Source organism: Capra hircus, chromosome 11 (genome assembly GCF_001704415.2).
Source record: "Capra hircus breed San Clemente chromosome 11, ASM170441v1, whole genome shotgun sequence".
Lineage (NCBI taxonomy): Eukaryota > Metazoa > Chordata > Mammalia > Artiodactyla > Bovidae > Capra > Capra hircus.
In genome coordinates, this window is record NC_030818.1 from 62,651,605 (window position 1) to 62,670,815 (window position 19,211).

The following is a 19,211-nucleotide window of genomic DNA, read 5'->3' on the forward strand; positions in this document are numbered from 1 at the left end:
GGCTTTGTGCTTGCTTGTTTCTCGATTTCTCACACAATATAATATGAGTTAAATCCCTTTCAACTGTTAGTCTACAAAGTAAAATTCAATCTTTTTTCTCTTTTATTATTATTATTAATTATTATTCACTGCTGGTGAGAAGGTAGTAAAATTCATATACTCCTGTATTACTGGTTTTGTAAATCAACAGGCTTTTGGTAAATAATATGAGATGATGAAGTGCCAATAAAACATTGAGCCTTTTGGCTTAATTGTTTTCATATTGAGAAAAAAAAACTCCTAAAACTGGACAAAGCCACAAGCACAAGAGCAACACAGTATCATTTGTAATAGTGGAAAATATCCACAAACAGGATAATGGATAAGTCACGGTATGTCTACTCCATTGAATACTATGTAGGCAATTAAAATCAAAGTTTTATAAAATGTTAAGTAACAGGATGAAATACTTAAAACATAATATTAAGTGAGAAAAGGGATACAAAATTGGTTTACACAATGGTGACAATTTTGTAAAAAGCACAAGAGAAAAAATTAGAAGTAGCTACAACAAATGGTAACTAGTCATTCAATGTTTCTTGATGCAAAATCTTAAGTAATTATGGCCATAACTTAAAAAAAAAGTAAATAAAAAGATCACTGGATCCAAATGCAATGGGTTTTAATAATTCTTCCTCATCCATTCATCTTAAAAATATTCAGAGCTATTTTCTTTTTGTAATACAATTTCATAAGCATTGGAATGCTGCCTCCAAAATTATGTGTAACATTACCAATTACAAGTTGGTTGATTGCTCTCAAGTCAGCTGGCCAAACACGGACTCAACAGCTCTACACAATGTTGGACACTGATTTCTCTATTGTTGTCCTTAAGTGAATAGAACTGGCTTCTGCAGTTACCTCACAAAAATCATTCTGTAATATTTTGTGTATGAAATTAGAAAGATTTTTCTGAAAGCAGAGTTTTCTTTTTAAAGTTTTGATGTTTAAATTTATTATTTCGTTTTAAACATTTTCTTGATGATGAGTCTGGTTTTTGTCATATGTTCTTCTGCTATTTCTGCTTAGTTGAGCTATCAAATTGTAACAGCTATGAATATATCTAAAATCAATTCATTTCCAGTCTCTTAACACATACATACAAACGTAGATAGTTTTCTTTCCTTCCCAATCAATAAACATTTATAGTGAAATACATATACATATACATATACATATACATATACATATACATATACATATACATACATGGCTTCCCTGGAGGCTCAGTGGTAAAGAACCCGCCTGCCAATGCAAGAGACACTGGTTCAATCCTTGGATAGGGAGGATCCCCTGGAGAAGCAAATGTCAACCTGCTCCAGTATTCTTGCCTGGGAAATCCCATGGACAGAGGAGTTGGGCGAGAGCTACATAGTACATGAAGTCGCAAAGAGTCGGACTCTGCTGAGAGATAAAGCACGAACTACAAGCTCCCATACCAGCAGGGGGCGAAATACAATAGGGATAAATTTGACAAGCTGTATATAGATTTTTCTTGCTTTAGTGACTGAGCAATAACAAAAATCCAGCACCACCACCGCAAAACAATTGATACTCCAATTTAAGGTGATGCAGTCTCCGTGTATCTTACAGCAATTGAGTTGTAAAGAGACAAATGCGGGTCTATTTTAGCGCTCCAAGTTAAGTCGTCTAGAACATTGCAGAGGCGGGATAAACCGTGATGAACTGCTTTTGTCCTTATCTTCCCTCTGATTTGTATAATTCCTCCACTCAAAAGGGTGGACACTTCTCTGTGGCTGAGGGGGGTGTTTTCCATCCTTGTTTCTTTGCGTAGCTGCTGAGCTTTGCTGTTTGGGAACTATTTTAAATTATTCAAATTGCCTGTGCAGGTTTGGCGAAAGTAAGAAGGAGCAGCCGGTACCGCTCACGATTGCCGGATAGGATCCCAGGCTCATCATCCCAGACGATAACAATAATCCCCTCAATCTTGCAATCTGGTTTTTACAGCGGCTGGTGTTCTAACAGATATTCATTACAATGAAAGGGGAAAGGTTATAAAAACGCAAACGATCAAGACTGACGATAGAAAAATGTTATGACGGCTGTTATAGAAACGCGGAAGTTAATTTTATTTCTTTACTTTAATCGAATAGTCTTATGCAGCATATATGAATAAACGACCACCGTCTCAATCTGTTAGCAGGATCCCCAAAATTTTTGTTGTTGTTGGTCTCAAAGCCGGTTTTCAGTTCGGCGGGTGCTTTCCCTCTTGCTTCCCATTTTAAATTTGATTTAACTCTTCTTATATATCAACTTCCTCTTCTGTCAGCGTAAATTAAAAAGAGGAAGGGACTTAGACTGTGAACGAAAAAGTCGTTTTTCGTGGCGAAAAGGGCAAGCTAATAAGTGCTCTCCAGTAGGTTTCTGGTGAAGATACAGTTCCGTACCTCAAACCTTTGCAAATTTTACTTGGAGAGCAAGAGAGTTAAGACGGTCCCGAGCTGAACGTTAATCTTAGCGGGCTGAGGAGCACCTGCCCCTTGCCCGGAGCGCTGCCTCAGGAGCGGCGGAGTGCGGGAGGACGTCTTTCCCCCCACCCGACAGCTCGATGACTCGCTAGGAAGTCAGGGAAAAGGGCAGCTTGCCCGCACCCAAAATGGCTGCCGGCGCTCTGCACGATCGCGCCTGCGCACGGGGTAAGCATTCTGTGACACTGATTCCCCCTGTGTGTCCTCCCACCCCCCACCCCGCTTCTGCAACCACCAGCGCCGGGCCCCGACCTAGCCACCTGCGCCCGGAAGTGACGTTTCAGCGGCAGCGGTTCCCCCGCTGCATGATGGGAGAGTGTGTGGAGTGGGCGGGGGGTCTCCGCGGAGGAGGAGGTGGAGGCGGTGGCGGCGACGGCGGCGGCGGCGGAAGAGGGCGGAGGGTAATGGGATGGGGGTCTCGCGGCAGCACTGAAACTCCGGGTGGGCGTCCATGGCGCTGCTTCGCTGACAGGGCTGTGAACAGCCTGCCTTCCGCCTTCACCAGCGCCGCGTCCGAATAGCCGGTCCTTCCCCGGGGAGCCAGTTCCTCCCCGGGCCCCTGAGCCATGCCCATCGCGGCCGCCCCGGATGAACCAGGTAAGCTTCACCAGCTTTCCCAGCCGTGCGGGGGAAGGAGGTTAGGGGATTTGGCCCGGCCCACCGGTCGGATCCTCGCCTGGGCCGGGGACACCTGCCCGCTGCGGAGCCAGGGGCTGCGGGGACGTTGCCGGCTCTGCGGGCCTGCGGGCTCCCGGCTCTGTCCTCTTCTACAGCGGGTGCGGGGACGCCGGCGGCGGCGGCGCCTGAGGCGCACGGCCCCTCCTCGCCCTCCGGGGCACCGGCCGGCGAAGTGAGAGCTTTTCCCACGTCCCTGGCCGCCGCCGGCTCCCCCTGCCCCTCCGCTTCCACCTGCCCTCGGCTCCGCACCGGCCGCTCCCTCCCGGGAGCTTGTTGAGAAGTTTGGGGCTTTGCTCCGGCTTCCTCTTTCTCCCTCCCCCTCCCTCGTGACAGGTGTAAACACTGCCTGCTTCGCCCAGGCCCCAGGCCAGCGGCGACCAGAGTGCTGCTTCCTAGGGTCTCTGAAGCAAACAGCTTTTGAATCCTCCAGCAGGCAGAGGAGACGGCACCAAAGCTCATTCATCCCTTCCTGAGAGGACCTTTTCTGCTCCCTTCTTGCACTCCCTAAGAAATCATTGGCATCCCCTTCCCAGACTGCGTGCGAAAAGTTGGACCATTATTCTTGAAGTGCCCAGTTTGGCAGGTGCTACATCTTTCTTGGGCAGGGGACATAGTATAAGGTAAATGGTGATAGGAAGCTTTCACCAGTGGGAAAGTACTGAGAATGTTTAGGTTTTACTCTTGGTGGTTAGTTCACGTTGATTTCCCACTGAATCTTCCGTTGGGGCCAAGGGAAGGACTAACCCAGACATGGAAATATTTTACTGGGGAGCAAATGAAACAAAATCGGTAGTTCCGTTTCAAAGTTCTCGCTTTAGGAGAAGTAAAACTCTTGAACTTTAATCCTCCCTTTCACCAGCTACGTTTTAGTCTTTTTGGTAGAATGGGAGGCGGAGATAGTTTAATCTTTGAGGTTGCATTTAACTATTGCTTTCCGTTAACCTTTTAGACGTGAGTATATGCCAGAACTCTAAGGGAAACAGCTGTTTGAACGCTATTGTGTTGGTACAATCTACACAGTTACTCTACATGTTATGTGCTTTGCCAACTTCGTCATATTGGCCTTTGTAGTAGTCATTTTTAATTCTTTGCAGAAATATTTAAAGAATTTATGGTAGTCTTCAAATTTTTGTTCATGAAGATATCTCACATGGATTAAAAAACAGATCCTGTGTAAAACATCTAGACCAGTAAATGTTAACCTTTATTAAGTGCTCATTAGATAGAAATCGTCCATTTATTATCTTTAGATATATTAATCTTCAAGGCATAGATATCTTTTTATAGATATCTATTAAAAACATAGATAAATCTTTTTAAAGTGCTTGAAAGAAATTCACTAGAATTCACATAGTATGTAGGACATTTAGGTTTTGATATTTTCTGATCTTTTGACCTAGAGACTATTATGAAAGTAATCTTGTACTCAAAGAAAATACATCCACAATTGCATTGATAAATTTTACAGAATCCAATTGCCTATGAAAATCTTGTAATCTAGGTGAATCCTATTTTAAAATAGATCATTTTAAATTTTAATTTCTTCCTATTTAGAGAAAAACTGGTTCAGAGAAATAGTGAAATTTATCAAATGTTTTATTTTGTGTGAAATGCTAAAGTGCCTCCCTTAACAGTCTAATAAATCTTTGATTAGCATCTCATTGAGGGATTACCCCTTTTCTCCCTACCTACCCCCCAAAACCCATAAAAGGAGGACATTAAATTTTTAGGTATTTTTAAACGATCACACATTATTTAAACTAAATGTTCATATTCTTGTTTAATTTTATCTAGAATTTGTGAGTTAAAAAATACCCATACATATCATTTTGATAATTAATCTTTTCTCAATCAGTGTGTATGCACACATATACATAACACACACAGTCATAGTTCCTTTGCAACTTTATATGATGTTACTAAACCAATACTCACTACCTATGAGCAAGATATTTATTTTTAGCCTTTGCAGCTTGCTGGATCTTAGTTCCCCCAGCAAGGATTGAACCGATGCCCTTGGCAATGAAAGTGGGGAGTCTTAATTACTGGTTTGCCAGGGAACTCCCAGCAAGATTCTTTTCTGAGTGATTTATATACACTCATTTACCTCACTTAATACTCACAACAGCCCTGTAAACTAGGAGATGGTATTATCCCCACTTTTCAGAAAGGAAACTTAGGCACAGAGATGTTAGGTAACTTGCCTGAGGTCAAGCAACTGATGACAGAGACGGGATTTAATAGGTTTATTTATCATATTTATATAGTTTTTAAAGCATGCCAATACAGTATATTTTATAGGAGTTGTATGGCATCACCAACTCAATGGACATGAATTTGAGGAAACTCCAGGAGATGGTGAAGGACAAGGGAGCCTGACATGCTGCAGTCCACGGGGTCACAAAAAGTCAAACACGACTTTTAATGACTGAATGACAATAACAAATAATATGTGACAGAAGTATGAAAACATGCATTGCAATGATAAACTCCAAATCAAAGTAAAAGTTACTTCTGGAGAACTGGAGAGGAATGAAGGATCTGGGAAGAGCCCATGGCTTTTCAACTGTAACTTTTAAATCTGAGGCAGAGTTGGTAAAGATTAAGATTTAACACAGCCCGGTGGTGTCATATGTGTTTTTCTAAACTTGGTTGTTCCCTTGAAATCATAGTAAAATACAAAGTTCAGATTTTTCCTTTAAAAACAAAGTATCACTCTGTCTTTCAACAGTGTATATTTAAAAAGAGGGCAGGAAGGAGTTAGTGTTATTTTGTGTTGATTTCCTTTTAAAATATAAGAAGTTTTAGTTTGAAAATATTTGAATGAAGAATTGTTGGCCTCCTGAGCTTCCTCTGCAGTAACTTCCCTTGCTTAGGCTCTCCTTTACCAGCTGCCAGCCATCTCAACAGCCCTATATCACACTTCCAGTTTCTATTTCTGGCCTCAGCCTAGGGTAGGGCTTAGGGGTCTGGATTAGACCTATTGCCTGGGAAAGCGAAAGGTCTGAAACTATATGGAGGAGAAGAGGGACCGCGGGGAAGTAAGGAGCTTGGGAAAAGTGAAAAAAAAAGGAAAAATAGGAAATGTAAGGCTCCATCCTATTATTTTTCAGTCACCACCATTCCTGTTCCAAATAACTAACTTAAATAAACCTTGTGAAAATAAATTGTTAATAAATTAAAGGTTGTCTGTATGCTTAAAACTTAATTTACAAGCACTATTTTGGTGAGTAGTTCCCAGAGGAAAATTAAGTTGTAAATTAGAATAAATTCACTGCGTGTTCTATTTATATAAATATTTATAGCATGCCGCAAACCTTTCCAACTAAATATCTTCTAACATCATGGTATTCTCTTCCTTCCATTCATATAGCAAATACGTATTGAGCACTCACTATGTGTCAGGCCTTGTTCTAGGTGCTGGAAACACTGAAATTATCAAATTTAAACAAAAATAGTAGCTGTCATAGAGTTTCAGTGTCTTGGCATTTTTGTATATGTGTGTGCGCACATGAACGTTTGTGTTTGTGTATGGGACTCAGTGATATAGAGGGTGAGAGGGCAGTGCTCTATCTAGGGCTTTGTGGAAATTCTCATGACTTTGGTTTTCTGCTGTGTGAGATGGGAAGCTATTGCAGGGTTTTGAGTAGCGATGTGATAATCTGTCTTTTAAAAGGATCTGTCTGGCTGCTGTAGAGAAAGTAGATTATAGGAATACAAGAGTGGCAGCCAGATTTCATTAGAAATTGTTGACTGATACAGCTAAACATCATCATTATGAGCATTTCATAAGGAATACAGATGTCAGCTCTATATGTAGTACACCTGTATACTATTGCAGAAATTAAAAATGAATAGATGATAGTAGTGGCTTGAACCAAGATGGAACCAAGATGATGAAAGGTGGTAGGACAATTTCTTGAATTGGAGCCTCAACAAATTTGCCCATTGCTAAACTCAAAAAAGTTAGAGGTACTTGATCCCTTCTGAGAAGTCAAGGCCCTCACAGCCTACTTTCCCAGTACACTGGCTACACCCTTCATATATCCTGCATTTCAGCCAAACTCTATAATGTGACTTCCTGCTCTGACAGTTGCTCCATGCTTTATCTTTTGTGTCTGCCATTTCCTCTGTCAGTCAAAATCCTTATTTCAAATTCTCTTTCATGAAGTTTTTTCTCATTTTCATTCACTACTCTTCCCAATCAAGTGAGGTCTTTTTCTTAGACTCATAACCCCATTTTACTTTATTTGTTTGGTGTTTACATTCTGCCTTGCATTAATCACTTGTACTATCTTCTTATACTGCTCCTCCTAATTAAAGTTTCTTTAAGCTTGTTACTCCATTTACTCAATTCTACCCCTTATAGAATCTACCAGTATTGTATGTAGTAGATGCTCAATAAGGTGTATATATAGTTTAATTTTCTAAAGTCTTATTATAGAAGCATATAAAAGCATTGTAGAAAATAATAAACAATTTACATTCAAAGTACCCAGAAATCCCACTGTTAAGTTTAGTGCCTATTATTCCATACATATATATGTATACTTCTTAACAGAATGAAATCTTATCATACAGATTGTTTTGTAGGTTGTTTAGTTTTATTCAGTTAGACTCTTATACCACTTCAAAAAATTTAATATTCAAGGCCATATTCAAATTCTCCCTCTTTTGACCCAAAAATGTTCCTTTATAGCTGACTTGCCCAAAACAGCATCCACCTGGGACAGAGTAGCACTCATTATATATATTTAAATGAATTATAGTAAAAATAGTATTACTAGTCATCACACCACAAAAAATAGAACTGTAAGCATTTCGGTGTTTTACACTTAGTTTTATTTTTTTCCCTATGGACATATGAGTGTCATACACACTATGTGTATGTATGAGTCATTGTATCTCAGTGAACAATTTGTAGGTAAATCTTTGTCTCTGGTTATTCCCATATGACTGAGTCTTAGAAGTGGAGTTATTAAATCAAAGGCAAAGCCAATGGCTTTCCAAGAAGTTGTGATAGAGTCACTCCTACCAGCAGTGGTTGAGAGCACTGCTCTTCCCGTAATCTGCTCAAATGGTCAATAAATATGCAGTTTTTAAATTGTTTACTTGAATTTTTATTTTGAATTTAGGCTTTTCAGCAGCATAGGATATTTGCATAATTTAAAATTTTTTGAAGGATTTAAATGTGAGACATATCCTTGTTGATAGAGGTTAACTGTTTAATGTCATGCTCTTTTAAAAATAACTCTGATTCTGTTAGCATGCTATTTGGGCTTCCCTGATAGCTCAGTTGGTAAAGAATCCACCTGCAATGCAGGAGACCCCGGTTCAATTCCTGGGTCAGGAAGATCACCTGGAGAAGGGATAGGCTACCCACTCCAGTATTCTTGCCTGGAGAAGTGCATGAATAGAGGAGGCTGGCAGGCTACAGTTTGTGGGGTGGCAAGAGTCAGACACGACTAAGCACACAGCACCCACTCCAGTATTCTTGGGCTTCCCTATGGCTCAGCTGGTAAAGAATCTGCCTGCAAAGCGGGAGACCTGAGTTTGATCCCTCGGTTGGGAAGATCCCCTGGAGAAGGGAAAGGATACCCCCTCCAGTATTCTGGCCTGGAGAATTCCATGGACTTTATGGCCCGTGGGGTTGCAAAGAGTCGGATACAACTGAGCAACTTTCACTTTAGTTATCAGAAATAGAATATTATCTTCTAGGACTATGTTGAGCAGAGGAGAAGCCAATAGCCACATGTGGCACTTGAAATAAAGCTAGACCAAAGTAAGATGTGTTTTATTAAGTGTAAAGTGCACACCAGATTTCAAAAACTAATGTAAAATATAGATTTTACGTTCAGTTCAGTTCAGTTGCTCAGTCGTGTCTGATTCCTTGCAACCCCATGAATCACAGCATGCCAGGCCTCCTTGTCCATCACCAACTCCCAGAGTTCACTCAAACTCATGTCCGTCGAGTCAGTGATGTCATCCAACCATCTCATCCTCAGTCTTCCCCTTCTCCTCCTGCCCCCAATCCCTCCCAGCATCAGGGTCTTTTCCAGTGAGTCAACTCTTCGCATGAGGTGGCCAAAGTATTGGAGTTTCAGCTTCAGCATCAGTCCTTCCAATGAACACCCAGGACTGATCTCCTTTAGGATGGACTGGTTGGATCTTCTTGCAGTCCAAGGGACTCTCAAGAGTCTTCTCCAACACCACAGTTCAAAAGCATCAGTTCTTTGGCACTCAGCTTTCTTCACAGTCCAACTCTCACATCCATACATTATTACATGTTAAAATAATATTTGGATGCTTGGGTTAAGTAAAATATAAATTTCACCTGTTTCTTTTCTAATCAACTGCGGAATATTTTAAATTGTATATGTGGCTTTATTGTATTTCTGTTGGATAGTGCTGCTCTAGAGTGTGACATTTTTATCTATGGAAGGGAAATACAAGGTAACTTTATTGTTTCAGAAAGTATTTAATAGGTTTTTTTAAAATTACCTTCTACATTTAAGCCTATCTGTGTGTTTTCCCTAGTATACTCAGTTTGCACAGTTTTTGAAATTATGTTTCTTTTTACACACTATAACTTATTGCACTTATGTTCTGAAAGAAATAGGTGTAGTAGGAGTTGGGGGAGGGTGTTAGGAAACTTACTTGAGGACTTGGTTACTCTTTTAAGACTTTAAGCATTTGTGGGCATGTTTTGTGCAATAGACAGCAGATGCAAAAGCCCTTGGCACAAAAGAATGTTATTGTCTGACTTTCAAAAATTGAAAGAAGGCCTTGTTATCATTGTTCAGTTGCTGAGTCGTATCCAACTCTTAGTGACCCCGTGGACTGCAGCACGCCAGGCTTCCCTGTCCTTCACTATCTCCAGGAGTTTGCACAAACTCATGTCCATTGAGTTAGTCGGTGATGCAATCCAACCATCTCATCCTCTGTCACCCCTTTCTCAACTCTGCCCTCAGTCTTTCCCAACATCAGGATCTTTTCCAGTGAGTAGGCCAAAGTATTGAAGCTTCAGCATCAGTCCTTCCAAGGAATATTCAGGACTGATTTTCTTTCAGATGGACTGGTTGGATCTCCTTGTTGTTCAAAGGACACTCAAGTCTTTCCAGCACCACTGCTCAAAAGCATAGTTTATAGCATTGAAAATCTTGGGGGAAGGGAGAGGGAATCTGTGACTGGAGAGATCTCAACCTGGAATGGCTTCAGTTCGGTTCAGTCGCTCAGTTGTGTCTAACTCTCACATCCATACATGACCGCTGGAAAAACCATAGCCTTGACTAGATGGACCTTTGTTGGCAAAGTAATGTTTCTGCTTTTGAATATGCTGTCTAGGTTGGTCATAACTTTGCTTCTAATGAGTAAGCGTCTTTTAATTTCATGGCTGCAGTCACCATCTGCAGTGATTTTGGAGCCCCCAAAAATAAAGTCTGACTCTGTTTCCACTGTTTCCCATCCATTTGCCATGAAGTGATGGGACCAGATGCCATGATCTTCGTTTTCTGAATGTTGAGCTTTAAGCCAACTTTTTCACTCTCCTCTTTCACTTTCATCAAGAGGCTTTTTATTTTTAGTTCCTCTTCACTTTCTGCCATAAAGGAGGTGTCATCTGCATGAGGTTATTGATATTTCTCCCGGCAGTCTTGATTCCAGCTTGTGTTTCTTCCAGTCCAGGGTTTCTCATGATGTACTCTGCATAGAAGTGAAATAAGCAGGGTGACAATATACAGCCTTGACGAACTCCTTTTCCTATTTGGAACCAGTCTGTTGTTCCATATCCAGTTCTAACTGTTGCTTCCTGACACGCATATAGGTTTCTCAAGAGGCAGGTCAGGTGGTCTCGTATTCCCATCTCTTTCAGAATTTTTTACAGTTTATTGTGATCCACACAGTCAAAGGCTTTGAAATAGTCAATAAAGCAGAAATAGATGTTTCTCTGGAACTCTCTTGCTTTTTGAGGATCCAGTGGATGTTGGCAATTTGATCTCTTGTTCCTCTGCCTTTTCTAAAACCAGCTTGAACATCTGGAAGTTCACGGTTCACGTATTGCTGAAGCCTGGCTTAGAGAATCTTGGGCATTACTTTAACTAGCGTGTGAGATGAGTGCAATTGTGCGGTAGTTTGAGCATTCTTTGGCATTGCCTTTCTTTGGGATTGGAATGAAAACTGACCTTTTCCATTCCTGTGGCCACTGCTGAGTTTTCCAAATGTGTTGGCATATTGAGTGCAGCACTTTGACAGCATCATCTTTCAGGACTTGAAACAGCTCAACTGGAATTCCACCACCTCCACTAGCTTTGTTTGTAGTGATGCTTTCTAAGGCCCACTTGACTTCACATTCCAGGATGTCTGGCTCTAGGTGAGTGATCACACCATTGTGATTATCTTGGTCGTGAAGATCTTTTTTGTATAGTTCTTCTGTGTATTCTTGCCACCTCTTCTTAATATCTTCTGCTTCTGTTAAGAATGGCTTAGACTGTATTAAAGACCTTTTAAAAGTCTTTATCAGAAGCAGGGGATTGATGTGATCAGGTTAACTTTTTAAAAGGTTACCTGGGGGACCTCCGTGGAGGTCCAATGGTTAAGACTCCAGGCTTCCACTGCAGGGGACCTGGGTTTGATTCCTGATCAGTTCAGTCAGTTCATTCGCTCAGTCATGTCCGACTCTTTGCAACCCCATGGACTGCAGCACACCAGGCTTCCGTGTCCTTCAGCAACTCCCAGAGCTTGCTCAGACTCGTGTCCATCGAATCGGTGATGCCATCAAACCATCTCATCCTCTGAGGTCCCCTTCTCCTCCTGCTCTCAATCTTTCCCAGCATCAGAGTCTTTTCCAATGAGTCAGTTCTTGGCATCTCAGGGATACCATCCCTAATCCTGCATACCACAGCCTGGGGTGGGGGCGGGAATCAAAGAAATAAATAAGTAAAAGATTACTTGGGTTGGGCATGATTAAGTACTAATGGGGAAGATTAGATAATGACAGCTTACATCAGAATGGAGTCAGGGGAATTGGAAAGAGGTATAACCCACTCCAGTATTCTTGCTTGGAAAATCCCATGGATGGTGGAACCTGGTAGGCTACAGTCCATGGGGTCAGAGTCGGACACGACTGAGCAACTTCTCTCACTCACAGATATACCATAATTGAGGGATTCATGGGATAAAAACTGTTCTTTAGAGATAGCAAAGGGAGGGGAGCTTTGTCAAGAAAGGCTCTGGAATTTCTGACTTAGAAACTGGGTGGGTGGTGGGGCCATCTTCTTGGGGTGAAAGAGCTGTGAATGAGGACCAAGTTTGAGAAAGAAAAACTTGGGTTCTGTTCTTATTAAGTTCCAGGTCTTTGAGGAGCTCAAATGGAGAGGGCTGAGGAGAAGTGATTTGTCTGGACTAGAGTTCAGGTTTGAGTACTGGGCTGCAGGGGAAGCTCAGGAGTCCTGGAATGTACTAATTAAGGCTTAGGTGGATGAGATTGATTGAGAGAGAGTTGACTAAGAATAGACCATGGATGAAACCTGGAGGAACTTCTGCTACTAATTTGAGTATGTTCAGTACTTACAGGAAAATATTTGTTTTGAAGCCTACTCATAAATGTGAAAGTAAGGAGTAAAGTAAAGTGAGGTCGCTCAGTCGTGTCTGACTCTGCGACCCCATGGACTGTAGCCTACTGGGCTCTCCATCCCTGGGATTCTCCAGGCAGGAATACTGGAGTGGGTTGCCATTTCCTTCTCCAGGAAATCTTCCCAACCCAGGGATCAAACCTGGGTCTCTCGTATTGCAGGTAGACGCTTTACCATCTGAGCCACCAGGGAAGTCCCAAAGTAAGGCGTAAGTTGGATCAAATAAGTTCAGTTCAGTCGCTCAGTCGTGTCCGACTCTTTCTGACCCCATGGACTGCTGCACACCACGCCTCCCTGTCCATCACCAACTCCTGGAGTTCACTCAAACTCACGTCCACTGAGTTGGTGATGCCATCCAGCCATCTCATCCTCTGTCGTCCCCTTCTCGTCCTGCCCCCAATTCCTCCCAACATCAGAGTCTTTTCCAATGAATATCCGATACTGGTTGTGTGATGTTAAATACAGTAAGAGATGTTAAGGAGTTAGTTTGTGGTTGATTTAATTTGAGGGAGGAAAATGAAAGAAGATGGCAGAGGGAACAGACAGAAGTAACGCTCAGATTTCTGGATTTAGAATTCAGAATATTGTATAAGAACAAGTGGTTTCTGTTTGTTCTTTGAGTAGAGGTTGACTTCAGTTTTGAAATTGGAGAATATGAGATCTATGTGGGAAATCCATGTAGAGAGATTCAGAAAGTTAGTTGGGTGTACAGAGGTTGGGCAGCCACAGATAGAGGTTTGGGCATTGTGGGCATATACTGTCAAACAAAATGGGGAAGAGATCTCTCAGGGATAAGAATATAAGGAAGCCAGAGCCTGGGGAACACGGACGTTTATGAGGCAAGCAGAAGCAGATCCACTAGAGGAGGAGAAAGAAAGGATATGATAGGAGAATCAAGAGAGAATGCCTCTTCAGTAAGGCTTTTTCACTTAAAAATGTGTTTTAAACACCTTTCCCTATGAGCAGTATAGCTTTGTCTTTAAAAAAAAAAAAGCCTACAGTTTCTATTTACCCTTTAAGTTTTCAGTTGCTTCTGTAAAAACAAACAATGCAGGAATTAACATTTTTTGTGGAAATATCTTTGCATACTTATATGACTGCATCTGTGGAATACATTCTTGTAGATAAAATTACTTAATCAGAAGAATATGCCTTATAAGATTTCTGATGTATTTCTGATTAGTCTGGAATATGTGAACCGACATATACCCCCACTGGTGGTATCTTTAATTTTATCTTTAAAGTGGCTTGCTTCCTAGACTGAGGGTAGTATGAACTTCAAATATGAATAATTATTTATTACTTTTATGCAAAATTCTATAAAGAGAAAGGGAACACTTTATCAGATTACTTGTTTCATTCAAATAATATTATTTAAGAATCCATTTTGGCCTTGTAAGTACCAGATCAAAGAGTTCTTTGTTTTAAAAAAGCTCTTTTTCCTCTTCTAATATGTTGGAGGCAATAATTGGATTTAGAGGAAGTGGATCAGAAGGAAGGATGATAATATTATTGTGAGGTGAATTAAACTTGAACAGAATTAATGGATGCAGTTGGAGACATAATGACATAAACAACACAAATTCTGTGCTAAGATTGTGTACAGAGGTATTTTGATTTTTTTTTTTCGCTGCTTATATAAACTTTCAGCCATGGCCCCAAGACTGTAAAATGAGTTATTCTTAGATAGCTGATCATAGGAGAGAGTAAGTGCTTTCTGGGTTGTTTCTGGTTTGTAAAATCAGTTATGGGGGATCATGACCAGATTTTAAGAAAAAATGAAATAAAACTAAAAATATCAAAAGTACACAGAAAATAAGAGTAAATACTGTTTGGTGAAATTTGTATACATTTCTTCTGTAAATTACAGAGGGGAAATTTTGGAAAAATTTGGCTTTATCTAATAGGCTAATACTCAAGTCATTTCTAATCAAAAGTATAATGCTGCTGCTAAGTCACTTCAGTTGTGTCCAACTCTGTGCAACCCCATAGACGGCAGCCCACTAGGCTCCTCTTTCTCTGGGATTCTCCAGGCAAGAACACTGGAGTGGGTTGCCATTTCCTTCTCCAATGCATAAAAGTGAAAAGTGAAAGTGAAGTCACTCAGCTAAACAATGCCAAAAACAACTATAACAGTAATATCAAAGAGCACCAACACCCAACAAATACAATTAAAAAGTTTGAAATATTGCAGGAATGACCAAAATGAGCAGAGACACAAAGTGAGTAAATGCTGTTGGGAAAATGGTGCTGACAGACTTGCTTGATGCAAGGTTGTCACAAACCTTAAACCTGCAAAAATGCATTATCTGTACAGTGCAATCCTAGGCTGTGCTTAGTGGCTCAGTCGTGTCCGACTCTTTGTGACCCCAAAAGTATAATAGTACATTGCAAATAATAAATGTTGTCTGGGTTTGTTTGTTTTTCCTTTTAATCCTTTTTAGTCTTTCTACCTCTCAGGAGAAAGTAAAACTTTAAACCATAAGAACATTAAAAGGTCAGCTAGCTAGAAACTTGCTTGTCATGGGAATTCCTTCTATAGTTTCCATGAAAGTTATCAGTGCAGGTAGATCCACCTATGGTTATTACTTGTATTAACCTGTATACACACACAGTCATGAGCACTGTTTTGGAATGTGTTTACATTTGATTTTTGTCAGATATATAAAACTTTTGTTCTGTGATAATCTACCCCAAGAGAGCCATTATGTGTTATTGTCTTTGGATAATTTATGGCTGTTTCTAAGCCTGGTTCATCGTCTGGTTTCCTTCTGTTACCTCACATGTCTCTAGGTCATCTTCTCAATTGATGGGTGGTCAGGGAACAAATTAAAACTAACAGTACTCGGGAAAGACATCATTTATGAGGTAAATCTTCTGTTCAATAGGTCATATTTTAAGGCCAAATTTGTAAGTTTTAGATTATCTTGGACATTACTTTCTTTCTCATTAGTTCAGATAATTGAATTTTAACTGCATTTGGTTGCAGTTTTATAACTTTTGCTAGATGTTTTTTCCTCCAAAAGATAAGTTGCTTTCATAGCAGGTATTCATAATATAGAGAGTAACAACACTGTTACAGAAAGGGCAGCTGCCAAGAGCTTTACAAGGTGTACATATTTTAGTTACAGACTAAAAGTGGGTCTTTTGTTTTGAAAGCCTACGAAGTACAGTTTTGGGATTTGTTTGTTTGTTTTTCCCAGAATACCCTGGTCTCTGGAGGTTGAACTCTCTCTAGTCTTGACCAGAATGCTAATTTAAAACTTTACAGTGAGAAATTTCTTTCAATGCGTGTCAGTTATTCTTGTCAGCTGATGGCAAAATCTGTGGAAAATTTACATGAAGTACTAAAGAAAGTTGCTGGGAGCAGAGAACAAGAAGCAAAGGAAATTAGCTGACTGCTCAGAGTAGTTTCAGTCAGCTAATTTCCCTTGCTCCTGCTGTCTGCTCCCAGCAGCTTTCTGCCCTGAGTGGTATCAGACTTCCCAGGTGGCTCAGCAGTAAAGAATCCGCCTGCCAAGTAAGAGACCCGGGTTCAGTCCCTGGGTTGGGAAGATCCCCTGGAGAAGGAAGTGGCAACCCACTCCAGTATTCTTGCCCGGAGAATTCCGTGGACAGTGGAGCCTGGCAGGAAATAGTCCATGGGGTCACAGAGAGTCAGACACGACTTAGCAACTAAAGAGCAACAGCCAGAGTAGTATCACGCTCTGGTGATGCTCCGGCTGACACCTCCCCTTATGCTGAGAAACAAATCCCCAAACCGTACTTTGTGGGCTTTCAAAACGAGAGAGGTCAGTGGACCACGTGCCCCAGAAGGAACCGAAGTAGTGTGAGCCAGGCCCTGAGGATGCAGAGGTCAGCAACATAGGCTTGTGCCTGCACTGTCTTTTTAGTCTTTTGCACTCCAATAAAGTGACTCTTGAAGGAGCAGTTTCAGTGGAGTGATAGGGTGGAAGCCAGATTGTGCTGGGTTGAGGAGTGAGTGGGAGGTTAGGAAGTAGAGATAGTGAATAGACAGGGCCCTTTCAAGCAGCTTGGTGGTGAGGAGGAGGAGGAGAGCTAAAAGGGCACAGAAGGGAGGGGTTTGTTTTGTTTCGCTTTGATTTGTTTGAGGATGGAAGATTCTGGAACATTTACTGACTGAAAGCATCAGTATTAATGGGGAATTTAAAAGAGCCCCCTGAGCAAGCAGCTGAGAAAGAAAACAAAAGGTCCAGAGTTTATCTGTACACAGTACTGTGAATGAAAGCAAGATTTTAGTGAAGGGACATGAAATTGAAATAGTGTCTGTTTTTAGATTCTACTTTCAGTGTAACATCTCAGGGATATTAAGGTGGAAAATTAGAGTGCTTAATTTATTCTGCAGCTATGTGAGAGCAGAAGGTACTAGGGGAAGAATGGCTTTCTGAGGGCTAATGCGTCTGCCTGCACTGCTGCTTCTCTTCCATTGCCTCTGCTATCAGCGGTGCAGTTCAGTCGCTCAGGCATGTCCGTCTCTTTGCAACCCCATGAATTGCAGCACGCCAGGCCTCCCTGTCCATCACCAGTGTCATTTATTCAATTTTAAGTTGAAGTACCTTCTGAGAAATTAAAAGACACTTGCTCCTTGGAAGAAAAGTTATGACCAACCTAGACAGCATATTAAAAAGCATAGACATTACTTTGCCAACAAACATCCGTCTAGTCAAAGCTATGGTTTTTCCAGTAGTCATATATGAATGTGAAAGTTGGACTATAAAGAAAGCTGAGACCAAAGAATTGATACTTTTGAACTGTGGTGTTGGAGAAAACTCTTGAGAGTCCCTTGGACAGCAAGGAAATCCAGCCGGTCCATCCTAAAGAAGATTAGTCCTGGGTGTTCATTGGAAGGACTGATTCTGAAGCTGAAACTCCAATACTTTGACCACCTGATGCGAAAAACTGACTCATTTGAAAAGGCCCTGATGCTGGGAAAGATTGAAGGCAGGAGGAGAAGGGGAGGACAGAGGATGAGATGGTTGGATGGCATCACTGACTCAATGGACATGAGTTTGAGTGAGCTCTGGGAGTTGGTGATGGACAGGGAAGCCTGGCGTGTTGCAGGCTGTGGGGTCACAAAGAGTTGACGTGACTGAGCAACTGAACTGAACTGAACCTTCTGGGGAAAATGGCTAGTAAACTCTTAAATATGGTCTGTTGATATAACAAAGAGAAAACAGTTTCTAATATTTTTATTTATCTTGTTTTAATCTTTGCTGTAATACCATACAAATAAGTACAGTACTTATGGATTTGCATAGAAGGTTAAAGTATACAATGAAAGAAAAGCTCTTAGGAATTTTTGAAAACTAGCTTTCCATAATAACTCTTACTGCTGTTTAGCTACCTTCATTGAAGAGTAAATGTGTTTTGCTGCTCTGCGTGTCATTTATCTTACATACAGGATATTTGTACTTTTGTGATTCGTCCTTACATCAAAACCAGGAAGATAAATAATTCAGTTGTTGCTTTTGGCAGTCTTGTCTTTTGAAAAGTCTGCCTGCCAGTGCTGGAGACATGGGACACTTGGGTTTGATCCCTGGGTCAGGAAGAGCCCCTAGAGTAGGAAATGGTAACCCACTCCAGTGTTCTTGCCTGGAAAATTCTGTGGACAGAGAAGCCTGGCAGGCTATGGTCCATGGTGTCACAAAGAGTCAGACATAACTGAGCACACATGCACAACTTAGATATAAAGATATTTTGCTGCTTATTTTCATTATTTTCCACATTTTTGCCACTATGTACATTAATATTGAAATAAGAGGTTCACTTCTTGGCATTTTTGTTGGTTATACATTCTTCATCTTACCGTATAAGCACCTTTTTTCCTCCTTCCAAATTGTTGTGGATGTTTCAGGAAACTTATCTGTAAAATGAATATAATCATTCATATCTCATACCATAGTGTGAGGACTGAATGAGATAATTCACGAGTGCTTCTCACGTAAGTATTGATGCTGCTAAATCGCTTCAGTCGTGTCCGACTCTGTGCGACCCCGTGGACTGCAGCCTACCAGGCTCCTCCGTCCATGGGATTTTCCAGGCAAGAGTACTGGAGTGGGTTGCCATTGCCTTCTCCATAAGTATTGATACATAGTGCCAAAGTAATATTAATATTGTTATTGATGGAAGCAGGAAATGAAAGTATATGAAATATACTATTTATTTGACAGATATTTTAAATAATGTGTGTATTATTGATACAGTTGATGCCAGTAGTGTCTTGGATTTTTGTTTTTAAAATGGCAAGTTCAGAGAAATTCTGAGGTCTCTGAAAAATACTCAGCTTTGGAATTGTGGGAGTTTTATTAAGTAGTCTTAACGTTTACACACTATGTTGAAGGGAGGATGATAATCC

General features: G+C 40.9%; 1 protein-coding gene across 2 annotated transcripts in view; it reads left to right on the plus strand.

Annotated features, from left to right (window-relative positions):
* The window catches only part of AFTPH (aftiphilin), a 69,953-nt gene continuing 53,547 nt past the window's right edge, over positions 2,806-19,211 (plus strand). For both annotated transcript variants that reach the window (XM_018055422.1, XM_018055423.1), the window contains exon 1: positions 2,806-3,125. The gene's annotated coding sequence lies outside the window, so the exon portion shown is untranslated. The remainder of the gene's footprint in view (positions 3,126-19,211) is intronic.